This window comes from Chenopodium album, chromosome 7 (genome assembly GCF_948465745.1).
Source record: "Chenopodium album chromosome 7, dcCheAlbu1.1, whole genome shotgun sequence".
NCBI classification, from domain to species: Eukaryota; Viridiplantae; Streptophyta; class Magnoliopsida; order Caryophyllales; family Amaranthaceae; genus Chenopodium; species Chenopodium album.
The window spans coordinates 69,001,993-69,014,664 of NC_137840.1; positions in this window are offsets into that span (position 1 = coordinate 69,001,993).

The window sequence follows — 12,672 nt, forward strand, 5'->3', positions numbered from 1 at the left end:
GCGCGCTACGCGCGCGGTCCCCCAATGGTGATTTCGCTTCGGTGATTAGTGTGTAATTAGTTGTTGTTTATGTGTTCATGTAATTGGTACATATATATATATATATGTATATATATATATATATATATATATATATATATATACATATATTGTGAACAATTAGTATTGTTTGGAAACATGTTATTTTGGGGCGTGTTTATTAATTTGAATGAATTCAATTTCTTATTATGCAACAAATTTATTGATGTTTCAACTTACATGTTGCAGTTGCACTTCCAGTCAACATTTACTTAATACAATACCAACCTAGGTTAGTTAAGAGTCAATGAAATAGTCATTAAGAATATTAATGGTGATTGTAAGTCTGTGACTAAAACTGATTGATTAATGTTGAATGTTATAAATTGTTTATTTATATAGCAGGTTGAGCTATGTTGAGCATGACTTATTCATCTAAGCATTAGTGATTGATAATTCTGAGTTGCCATATGAAATATATTCAGGAGTCAAATATCTAAGACCTTTCAGCTTTAGGAATCAAATATCAAAAGGGTTTTATTCTTTTGTAACACTATACATACATTCTTCTCATAAATTTTAATTGGTTGTTATGATTAAGGAGATTAGAAGATTCGAAAACTGGATGTTATGATCATAGCGTTTGGAGGATTGGAAAACTGGGTGTGGTGCAATGATGGGGATGTGAGGATTGGCAAACTATGTGGTACAATCAAGGCAATTGGAGGATTTGTAAACTGAGTGTTGAGATCAGGGCCATTATAGGATTGACAAACTGGGTGGTGTAATCAAGGTGATTGGAGGATTGAAAAACTGGTGCGATCAGGGAGATTGGAGAATTAGCAAACTAAGTGGTGCGATCAAGGCAATTAGAGGAATGACTTTAAAAGTTGAGTAGTGCGATTAGGGAGATTGGAGGATTGTAAGTTGAGTGTTGCGATTAGGGAGATTAGAAGATTGGCAACATCCAATTTGCCAAATTAAAATTGAAATTTAATGATTGAAAAATAAACTTCAATTATCGATTAACCTTATAACTTTGAAAGTTTTACCAATTGTTTGTGTTGACTGAATTAAATGAATTCAATTTCTTATTGTGCAACAAATCTATTGGTGTTTCAATTTTCATGTAACAATTACACATTGAGTCAACATTCACTTAATACAATACCAACCTTGGTTAGTAAAGTGTCAATGAAATATATAGTCAATAGGAATATTAATGGAGACTATGAATAAAATTGATTGATTAACATTAAATGCTATAGATTGTTTATTTATATAGAAGGTTGAGCTATGCTGAGGCTTACATGACTTATTCATCTAAGCATTAGTGGTTGATAATTCCGAGTTGCTAAATGAAATATATTCAGGAGTCACGACATTCCAGCTTTAGGAGTCAAATATTACGGCTTATATTCTTTTGTAACACTATACATACATTCACCTCGTAAATTTAAACTGGGTATTGTGATCAGGGTGATTAGAAGATTGACAAATTGGGTGTTAAGATAAGAGCGTTTGGAGGATTGGAAAATTAGGTGGTGCGATAAAAAGGATGTGAGAATTGGCAAATTGGGTGGTACAATCAAGGCAATTGGAGAAATTTGGTAAACTGGGTGTTGAGATCAGGGCGATTGGAGGTTTTCCAAACTGGGTGGTACAATCAAGGTGATTGGAGTATTAACAAACTGGGTGGTGCAATTAGGGCGATTGGAGGATTGACAAGCTAAGTGGTGTGATCAAGGCAATTGGAGGAATGACAAATTGGGTGGTGCGATCAAGGCCATTGGAGGATTAGCGAACTGAGTAGTGCGATCGGGGCGATAAGAAGATTGCAGATCGGGTGTTTCGATTAGGGAGATTGGAAGATTGACAACATCCAATTTGCCAAATTAAAATTGAAATTCAATAATTAAAAAATAAACATCAATTATTGATTAAACTTATAACTTTTAAAGTTTTACCAATTGTTGTTACCTTATGTCACTTTTGTTGTAGTGTACACTTTCTCCCTTTTTTCCCTTTTCTCTCTATTTCCGTTTTTCTTTTGTTCTCTCAATCTCTTTCTCTCTCGGGCCTTCTCTCTATCTCCCTTTTTCTTTTGTTCTCTCAATCTCTTTCTCTCTCGGGCCTTCTCTCTTTCTACCGACCTATCTTTCTTTCTCAACCCTTATCTTCCTGTATTGCTTTAGTTCTTTCTCTTTTGATTTCTCATGGTCGTCACTCTCCTAGTCTCTTAATATTGCTCTCCTTTTCTCCCAACTCCTCAACTTTCTTTGTCTCTTTTTTGTAGCTTTTCACTTTGGGTCTTTTTTCTCACTCCTGATCTCTCTTATGTCCGCTCTCTCGTCTTTCTTGACTCCTCACTTCTCCCAACATGTCTTCTCCTTTCCTCTCCTCTCCTCTCCTGGCCTACCCTTTTTACGTTGGCCCTTTTCTTTTTCCTGACCCCTTTTTTTTCTCTCGGCCCCTCTCTCTTCCACATCCCTTCTCTAACTTGGATTCTTCTCCAACAACACATACCTCTATTCCTCCTCCTCTCTTGCTCTCTCGCATGTCCCTTAATGTTCTCTCCTTCTCCCTCATCACCCCCCCGCCCTCCGCCCCCCCCCCCCCCCCTCTATCTCTCTCCCCCCCTCTATCACAATTTTACATTAAGGTTGATTTTTTTTCCTAATTATAATATTATTGATCAATTTTCTTTCTATACAAAGTATCAAATATTGAGTTTGAGCACATAAAATTGGCAATTAAGTGACCACATCTCTCTTCCTCACTCCTTCCTTCCATTACTCCATCCTTCCGTACTTTATAATTTTACAAAATTCATAAAGTTAATCTTTACTTGCGTTCAATTCAAACCACTTCTCCAACCCTCACTTGTTCTCCTCTCCTTTTCCATATTCCTTAACATTTTTACACTTAACCTGTATGGTTTTTAAAATCTTAGAATCTTTTTAAAAAAGTAATTTTTATCACTTCTTTGATTACAATCTATAAAAATAGTCATTGAACCACCTCCTTGTTTTTCTTTTTTTCATTTTCACATTCCTAATTTCTCTCATTTATCTATCTCCTTTGTGACAGTTGTATCTTAATTTTAAATACTAAAAATGATCTCTTAAAGTGCTTTGTTCTCACCTACTCTTTCTATTGTCCCAAAGCTCTCCTCTCTTTTTTTGTTTCTCTTCCCCTGACCTTGTCTACTTACTCTTTCTTTGAAAATTATTGATATACACTTGCTTACCTCTCACAATTCCTTCCTTTATTTAACCAAACTCCCTCTTTTTTTACTAATTATTCTTCTCGTAGTTCCCTCTCTCCTTTTTTTTTTTATTTTAAAAATTGGATATAAAATAAAATTATAGGTAGTACTTGTTCACCCTTCTCTTGATCCCCCCCCCCCCCTTCACCCCCCAATCTAGCACAAAATCTTTGTTAAAAATGCTTATAATTCTTGTTGTTACGAGCTATTCAATAAGTGTATCATAATTATAAGTTTTAATTGTTGAACAATTATCTTAAAGGTCTTTATGTTATTATAACATAAATAGCTTGTTCTTGTGTTATTTTACGAAAGAGGTCTAAGTGCTGTAATATCAATAGAGTAAAAATCTTCCATTCATCTTACTTACTTACTTGTATCCTATTTATTTTCTCTAGTAATCTATTTCATTTAGGAATCTCTTTTTAAGTGGTTTATATTCCATCCTCTATTCTCTTTTTATTTGTTAACAATTTGGAGAGTTTATAGTTAAGTGCTACTTGCATATGTACTTTCTTCATTGGGTTTCACATTTATAAGAATATTTATCCATTTCAATCTTATTATTAGAGTTTGTACTTTCTTCCCCTCTATCTTCCTCTGTCTCTCTTCTAAAAAGCACATATGTATAAATCCAGCATAATTCTACTATAAACTCTCATTATTATTGGTGTCTTCTAACCCCACCTTACCTCATCGCTATCTTGTTTCTTTGCTTACCTTCTCCTTTAACTTCACCCCGTCTTCTAAGGTTTTACAACAAATACTCTTTTTCAATTTGTTTGTTTTTTTTTTTTTTTCATTCCCCATATTAAGTACTTAAGTACTTTCCTTACTTACTCGTCTCTTATGATTTTGCATATTTCATTGTTGATTTTCTATTTGCTTTGTTTTTCCATAAAATAAAGCATACACTAAACAGTAAACACTAATGATGTTCTTTTTTAAAAAAATGATCAATATACCCAAATTGGAGGTACCGGTCATTTTACCTCCAATTAAGTCATTAGCCACCAGCTATCATAATAGTTTTTTCATTTTACTTGCTAGAAAAATGGACATATGAATGAGTTTAATTAAGATTTAATGAAGATGGATGGGAGTCAAGTGGAAAATCAAGGTTAAATAAATAACCCAATACGAAGTATTTTACAAGAAAAAAATTTATTCTTAATCAGAAAATGAGTGGAATTCTGTTGTAATAGTGTAATAGCAAGTTACACTTAATATATTTATACGAAAAAACTTATTCTTAATCAGAAAATGAGTGGAACTCTGTTGTAATAGTGTAATAGCAAGTTACACTTATTATATTTAACATAACCAACATTAACCAAAAACAAATACATTAAGTTCCAAAATAATTAAAGCTACCTCTGCATGTTAAATACAAACAATTAAGCCCTAAGAAAGTAAAGAGCCACAAGCTGATATTTCACATTTTGAAGATCAAGTATGGGCTCCCTTGTGTGATCCTGCTTTTTTAAATCAACAATACCACATCAATGAGGGCTATAATCCAACAAAATCTAGATTCAATGGAGCTATAAACAATTCATATAAAGAGATAATCAAGAATTTAGCTGCTATTTTCCAAAAATTTAAGATATTAATGACAATATAACAACAATAATTATGAAATCAAATTATACCAAATTCCAATTAATTAAACAAAAATAAAAACAAAATAATCAATTTAATTGCAAAAAATAGAGAAAATCTCACCCATATCCATACCCATACGCCATGATCGCAAGATTTGATAAAGAATCAATACTTTTAAATCAGGTATTAACACTCCACCAATTATTTAACAATGCAGGGGTCGTGAGCACTATGGCTGCTCTTATGTGGGCTGCGTGGAGAGGGAGGAACCTAAAGCTCTTCCAAGGTGAGAACCTAAAGCTCTTCCAAGGTGAGAACCCAAATGCTGTAATGTTGGCTGCTGGCTATGTGCGATTCAGTACTCCACATTCTAATGTCAATATCAAATAACAAAATGTTCCACAATAACTTGATAATTCCTACCTCCCAGCTAGTATATAGGAAACTAATCACACTTTAATCGAAACAAAAGGTAAAGGCGAACTATGTCTATTGCCGCCTTTTTAACCATGAAATAGCAATCATACAAATGTGTGCCTAAGCCATAATATTTCCGAATATCTAATATTCAAACTTCATACTCCGTATAATCACTGATTATGTAGTTAGTCAGATCACTATCAAGAGTTAACATTTAAAGAATTTAGAATGCATTACCTGTGTCTAGCACCCCATTACAACTTCTACTACTATTGTCCTCCTGGAATAGAAACATACATCAATTCAAAGCATTTATTAATGACATCATGAAATCATACTAATAAAGGGTGTACCCTTACTCTTGCTGAACTGTCATAGCTTCTCTCACAAGAACCTTCAGTTCCACAATCCGTGCTATACACCAAACATGATAAAATGAGTATTATTTTCTCTTCAGTAGATAGGATTTATTGGAAGAATCATAAATGAGAAAGGTAATAACAGATTCAAACAGTAGATTGGTGCTTTATCACTCTCATCTCATACCTTAGCTTTATGACTTTTCTGTTATTAGACTAAGAAAAGTACAAAATGCAACCCCTCACCCTCCCTGCAATGCAAACACTTTGGAGTCCTTCCTACATCGCAAATAGCAGGTCTAGAAACATGATAATTTATGTCGAGATCATATGCAGTGATGCAAGATGTACACACAAACAGACCTAAACTATCTACCTGTGCATCAATCATAACGGATCAGGATATCAGCTCAGAACAGCCTGTTTATTTACTTATCCATTAAGTGAGTTAACTAAGCTATAAATCCATTTACAAGAGCTTGATATGATTTAATTTATTTTCATCAAATGAGAAGTAATTAAACATTTTAACAACATTTTGAAAAACCTTACACGTCCACAAATTCACATTAAAATTTAATGACATTTGCTTTTTTTTTTTTTTTTTTTTTTTTTATTATACAAGTCATACAACTACTTAAATTTAGACTTTTGCTTTTAAGAAATCTATTACCTTGGCTCATAACACTGCCTATATCTTGGAAATATTCTCTAGCCACCAGACTAAAGTTTTTGAAGAAATAGCCACTATAAATCAGCATTAAAAGAATGCAAATAGTGCTGGGAATGATAACATTAATCTAATCATTCAGCCCACATCAGTAGGCAGTAACCACTCCATACCATATGAGCATTCATTTGCAATTGGCAGAAACATTCTAAAATGCAAGTCCAAATCCTAGTCACGGATGGGTCAAGGTAAACTCAGATGCACATGTGCTAGGGGGAAGCAAGGTGGGGCTTGGTGTTGTCATTCGCAATGAGGAGGGCCAAATCCTAGCTGCTGCTGCCAGGGTATCACATTATACTTCCTCAGAGGTGGCTGAAGCTATAGCAATAAGGTATGCGCTGCAGGTGGCTAGAAGGTTTGGGTATGATCGAATTGAGGTAGAAAGTGATGCTCTGAATGCCATTCAAGCTGTGAAGTCTGCTGCTGGTGGGATGTCTCCTATTCACTTGGTCTATGAAGATATTAGAAAAGATAGCTTGCTGTTTGTTGGATGTAATTTTGCTCACATTAAAAGATCTTGTAATACGGTTGCTCACCTCGTTGCAAGGTGAGATACCGGCACTAACTCTGAGCTTCTTCGTTTAGGTCCGTTCCCTCAAAGTATTATCACTTTGGCGGAATTGGACCTCGGTTAATCTTTAATACATGGCTATCTTTTCTTTCAAAAAAAAAAAAAAAAAAAAAATTTAACAATGATAACAAAAATTTATCTGATATGCACTTCAAAAGTGAACAGTCAAAATCAAACAGCTAAACAGGGGAAAACCACATAAAGATTACTTTTTATTTAAGAACTCACCTCTCAATATATGTTGGCAATTGCACATCATTGTTTTTCTGAGCAACTTGAAAATAGAGAGTTAGTTGTCAGCCAGACCTATTGGTAATTTTACCACTCAACCCTTTCACACATTATTTAACTGGCTTGAGTTTATTTTACCCAATGACATTCTTTTCATAATCAGAACCAGTGAAGCGAAACCAAAAAAAATAAAATAAAAATCAAAACCGATGACTAATACTTCAAAGATCTCAATTTGATTGTACATTTCCAGTCCAAATTCTAAGGCATTGATTGAAAACCTAATTAACATCAACACATTTTCCCAGCATTAACAACACAAAGTCCAGTAAGTATGATTGCAGATAAAAGCTCAAAATCCCAAAAGTACTACCACCTCATTCCCCTTATAAAAGCTCAAGCTAAACCAACCCACATTCAAAAAGTAAAAAAAATCCATCAAATCACCCAACTAAAACAATAAACAACCACATTTCACAAAAACAACAAGCACCGAAAAACAAAAATCACACAAAATAACGAATTAATACAAAACCATTAATTAATACAAAGTATAAATACTGTATCTAAACAGTGTAGTCTCCAAAGCAAATTTCCTTTCCCACTGTAACCTCCAAAGCCAAATTTTTATTAACATACTTAATGAGGCTAAGTTAATCTCTAATTAATTTATAATAGAAATCTACAGGAAATTAATTTTTGTTCACAATTTTATTAGCTAAAGCTAAAACATAACATACTTAATTAGGCTAATGAACTAATTAACTAACTAAACTAAAACAACATAGCAATGAACTAATTAATTAATTAAATCAACCAAATCACATTACTCATCAAACTCAACAATAATTAAACTAAAATTCGCAAAAAAATGCGAAACAATAACTAACCACACCTCACACATAGCAATAACCAGATCCACAGCTGCGACCAAAGAAGCTCCATCAAACCACTCCATGAAATTAACAGCTGCCAAAACAAAAAAACACTATTATCTATTTACAATTAACAACAAGAAGCGGGAAAAAAATTGTTAAATTTTAAAACAAAGCCACATACCTTACAAAGAACGAAATGAAGAAGATAAAAGCTAAAAATGGTAATAATTCAAGGTCGATCGCCATTTTGGTACAACGGAAGAAGAAATTAACCCAATGCACCTCACATCCGCTACACCCAACACTTCACTGACTACAATACATACACAGCTTCAAGCTTCTTCTTTTTTTAAGTGGGGAATTCCAATTAAAATACGGCAAAAAACAACTAATTCTCAACCTTACTCAAGTAGACCCAACATTCATTAATATTATACTTCAGACAATACGGAGTACTTATATCGTTAAGCAAAACTACAAATCTACTCAAATCAGAGCACAAAATACTAAAATTCATTGAATTGAAAAAAATACAGTAAGACCCACAAAAATAAAGTAAAAACAGAGCAAACCCTGGTGAGCAAAAAAATCATAATTCATGCAAAAAAAAAAAAAAAAAAAAAAAAAAAAAAAAACAGGTAAATTAAGTAATTAAGATAAAACAGATATAATTAACAAATAAACCCACCTCATTTTCAAGCTTAGCAGTTCTTCCATCCAAATCTTCGAGATCGTCTCCATCCCTAACAGCAATCGCACCTCCATTTTCAGAAATTCGTGCGCTAGAATTAGTATTCGGCACTGGAGTTTTCTGATTCTCTCTCCTCGGCGACAAAGACCAATCCGTAAAAACCTTCTTATGGGGTGTAAACATTGCTTCAAACTACAATTCAATCGATTTACAGCAGAAGAAATGAACCCAGTAACTCAACTTCATCAAAAAAGATGAAGAATTTTGATTAAAGCAAATCAAGATTTGAGTATCTTGAAAACCAACCAAAAACCCTAACCCTAACCCTAACCCTAGAATTTCGAAATCAGGCGAAAAAAAACAAAGGATAAAACAATAAAACCTCCAGAAAACGCCGGACTTAAAAGTTGAAAATCCAATTCACCGGCAAAAAACTCAAAGTAGGCTTCAATGGATCAGAGAACTCAGAGTGCGCTTTAATGGAGAACTCAAAGTGCGCTTCAATGGAGGAGAGAAAGGGGGAAATTTGAGGATGCTTAGGAGAAGTGATGATGAGAGGAGCAAAAGCAAGAGAGAGAAATGGGCAACACGAAAAGACCAAGAGGATGAATGCCACGCGTCAGCTCATTCAGAACACTTGGAATGTCAAAGCAAAAAGACCAAACCACCCCTGGAAATTTGGTCAATCAAGGAAGGGTGCTAAGGGCAAGGGAGGGCAGAAACGTCAATTTCCTGTTCATAAGGAACAGTAAATTTGGAATAGTAAGGGGGGTTGGGGCTTTTATAAGGGTTATAGATTTGGAAGCTCAACATCCCACCAAAATGGAGCTTATTCCTGTGGAAGCTGGAATGAATGGGCTAGCTGTTAAGTCTAACCTTGTCAGTAGAGGGATAGATATTGAAGATTACTGTGACTCTTGTGGGAAGGATGGAGAGGACCTACAACATCTTTTTAGAATGTGTTCTTTTGCAAGGTATGCCTGGGGGAACAGTTCCTTGCATATCTTGTCTGAAATTGATGAATCTACTCCTTTGGGACAATGGGTTCAGAATTATATCCTGCTTTATCATAGCGAGGATGGAAAGGGGAGTGAACGAGTGGGAACTTTCATAGGGGTCCTGTGGAGTCTCTGGCTAACTAGAAATGGAAGGGTCTTTTGTAATCAGGGAGGATATCTTGCAGATTTGTTTAGAAATTTCAATACGGCAATGCAGGAACTATCAGTGTGGCGGAAGGTGGATGGGGGGGATGGTGTCAGAAATAAGGTAACAGGTACTGATAGTGCGCCGCCGGGTTTTGTCAGAGTAAACATTGGGTGTGAAAGGGAGGAGAATTACCACCCAACAGATACTAGACTGGAGGTGACTATAATGACGGATGGGTCTTGGCAAAAGCGGACGAGGATGGCAGGAATGGGATGGGCGTACTCTATAGACTAGATAACCTACATGGAAGGGGGAGACAACTATGGCAAAGCACACTCATCTCTACATACAGAAGTCATGGCTTGCGTAGCTGCTCTAAAGTGGGCGCAAGTAAAGGGTTACCAGAGAATACTTGTGTTCACTGATTCGCTGGCCCTAATCCATTTAATAGCGCATCCGCATAAGCGAGAGATCAGGCTGAAGTGGACTATCCAAGAGCTCCTTCGTGTAGGAAAGTGTTTTCGGACTTGCATCATATGGAAAGTGGGAAGGGAACAGGTGGCCAAAGCCCATGAAGTTGCGAATAGGTGTAGAGTCAATTTAGAGAGCTTTGTTGTTTAAGTTTTTATTATTTTTGAGTTTGTTGTTGTCAAAAAAAAAAAAAAAAAAACAAAAAAAACAAAAAAAAAAAACAAAATGTTGTTAAAATAAAATAATTGCATTGATATTGCAAAATAAACGTCGAAAATTTAGATGATGTATAACATTTTGTCTTGACATGCATGAACATACAACATTATGGATGGTGATATTAACAAATAAAATAAAATTTGACATCACATATACATTGTTGATTTGGATATATATACTCCCTTGACATTAATAATTTTTTTTTTTAAAAAAAAAAGAAAGAAAGAAAGAAAGAGTATATAACTAGTTATATATGTAAATCAATTTAATTTTGGATCAAAGTGAATGTGATCAATATATTTCTAGCCTTTTCATTTCAATTGTGAAAAATGGTCCATTAGTAGAGGAAGCTACTATGCCAAATTCAATTCCACCACCACTACCACCACCTTGCTCCTAACCCAAATTCATTGATGCAAAAATTCTCAACCATTTTAGATGTAAATCTAGTCATCAACTCACTAAAATAATAGGCACATGACTAGGACTAAGTTTTCCTCCAATTAATTATGGTTGTCATAGGTCTCAAATGTCTATCAATCTACATCTAACATAACAGCTACTCCACTATTTCTTCTAATAATGCTTTTTTTTTTCTTCTTCTTTGCTCTCAATTATAACCTTTCGAAACTATAAACGGATGCATACGGCATACCACGATATTGTCATTTTGTTTTATCAAATCCTAACAATTACCTAAATTTGCACGACCAAACCTTAAGGCAATGGCGTATACAAGAATTTAAAGTACAATAGTCGCGCTTATTAGGTATGATGGTGTATTTAAGATTTTCGGTTATAAGAAACAACTTATTAACATATTCGTAAGACAACTTTTCTATCTATTTACACTTTTAGCCAGTTCTGTATAATCTAAATTATACTTCAACAATACTTGGATCGATGGTGGATGTGTATGCACAATATTCACTGTGCATACGTTGAATATTAAATAAGTCTAACTTCGAATAATATGAAGACTAACTTCAATAAACATAACATCTTCTTACTTATAGTTTTTTCATTCATTCATTGATTTTAGTCTTCATTTTCTTTAAAGCTAGATTTGATGTTCAACGATTGTACGTATGCACAATGAGCATTATGCATATATGAATACGTTTCCACCATTATATTCGCCAGACCAAGACGCAAGGAGTACAAATAAAACATATATAAAAAATATCAATTTATGTGTGATTTCCTTATGCATTTTCTATTTGATGCTAATAATATGCAGGCCATAATTAAGGGTTGCATGAACATATTATAGCTAGTCATATATTTATCTAATGACTGCATTCTATTATTTTAATAATACCTTTTTTTTTTTAAGACGTTTTTAATAATACTTTAAAGTATCAAAATAGTGTATTATAAATTAGATTTTGATACAAGTAAAGAAAAAAAAAACTCCTTTAATTTTCAAACTTAAATTATATACTTTTCATTTAATAATTAATATACATCGTTGTCATCGTACATACTATTTATATATGAAAATAATACATGCATATAGTAAGTAGAAAGATTAAGAGGCGCTCGCTAAATAGAAATAACTAATTAACACCGTACCAATCAATACATGATGAGTATATCTGTATATATGTACCCTTAAGGTTTAACCAAGATTGATTGATGGAGTTAGTTAGTGGAGTTTTGACTTTGCCGAGGTCACAAGTTCGAGCCTTACTCACTACATTTAATTTACTTGAGAGTAGGGAGATTTCCTTACCTTTTCACAAAAAAAAACAGAACGGTACCCTTAAATTTGAAAAAAATATCCTTAGCAAACTTAAACATTGTCAACTACTAAACCAAATGTGAAATCCTTAGTCTAATATTACTCCTACTATATTAGCCACAGTACGTACACATGTCTTCCATTAAGCATTAACCAATGCCCTCTATATTTTACCCTTTACTTTACCTTACTTCGTGCCTCCCAATGAACTCATATCCATTTAGGGTTACATATATCAAAACCGAAACATTTGAGCATGAATGGCAATTATAATTTTAATTGAAATTAATGTTGGCTAGCTATATTTGCAAAATTATCTAT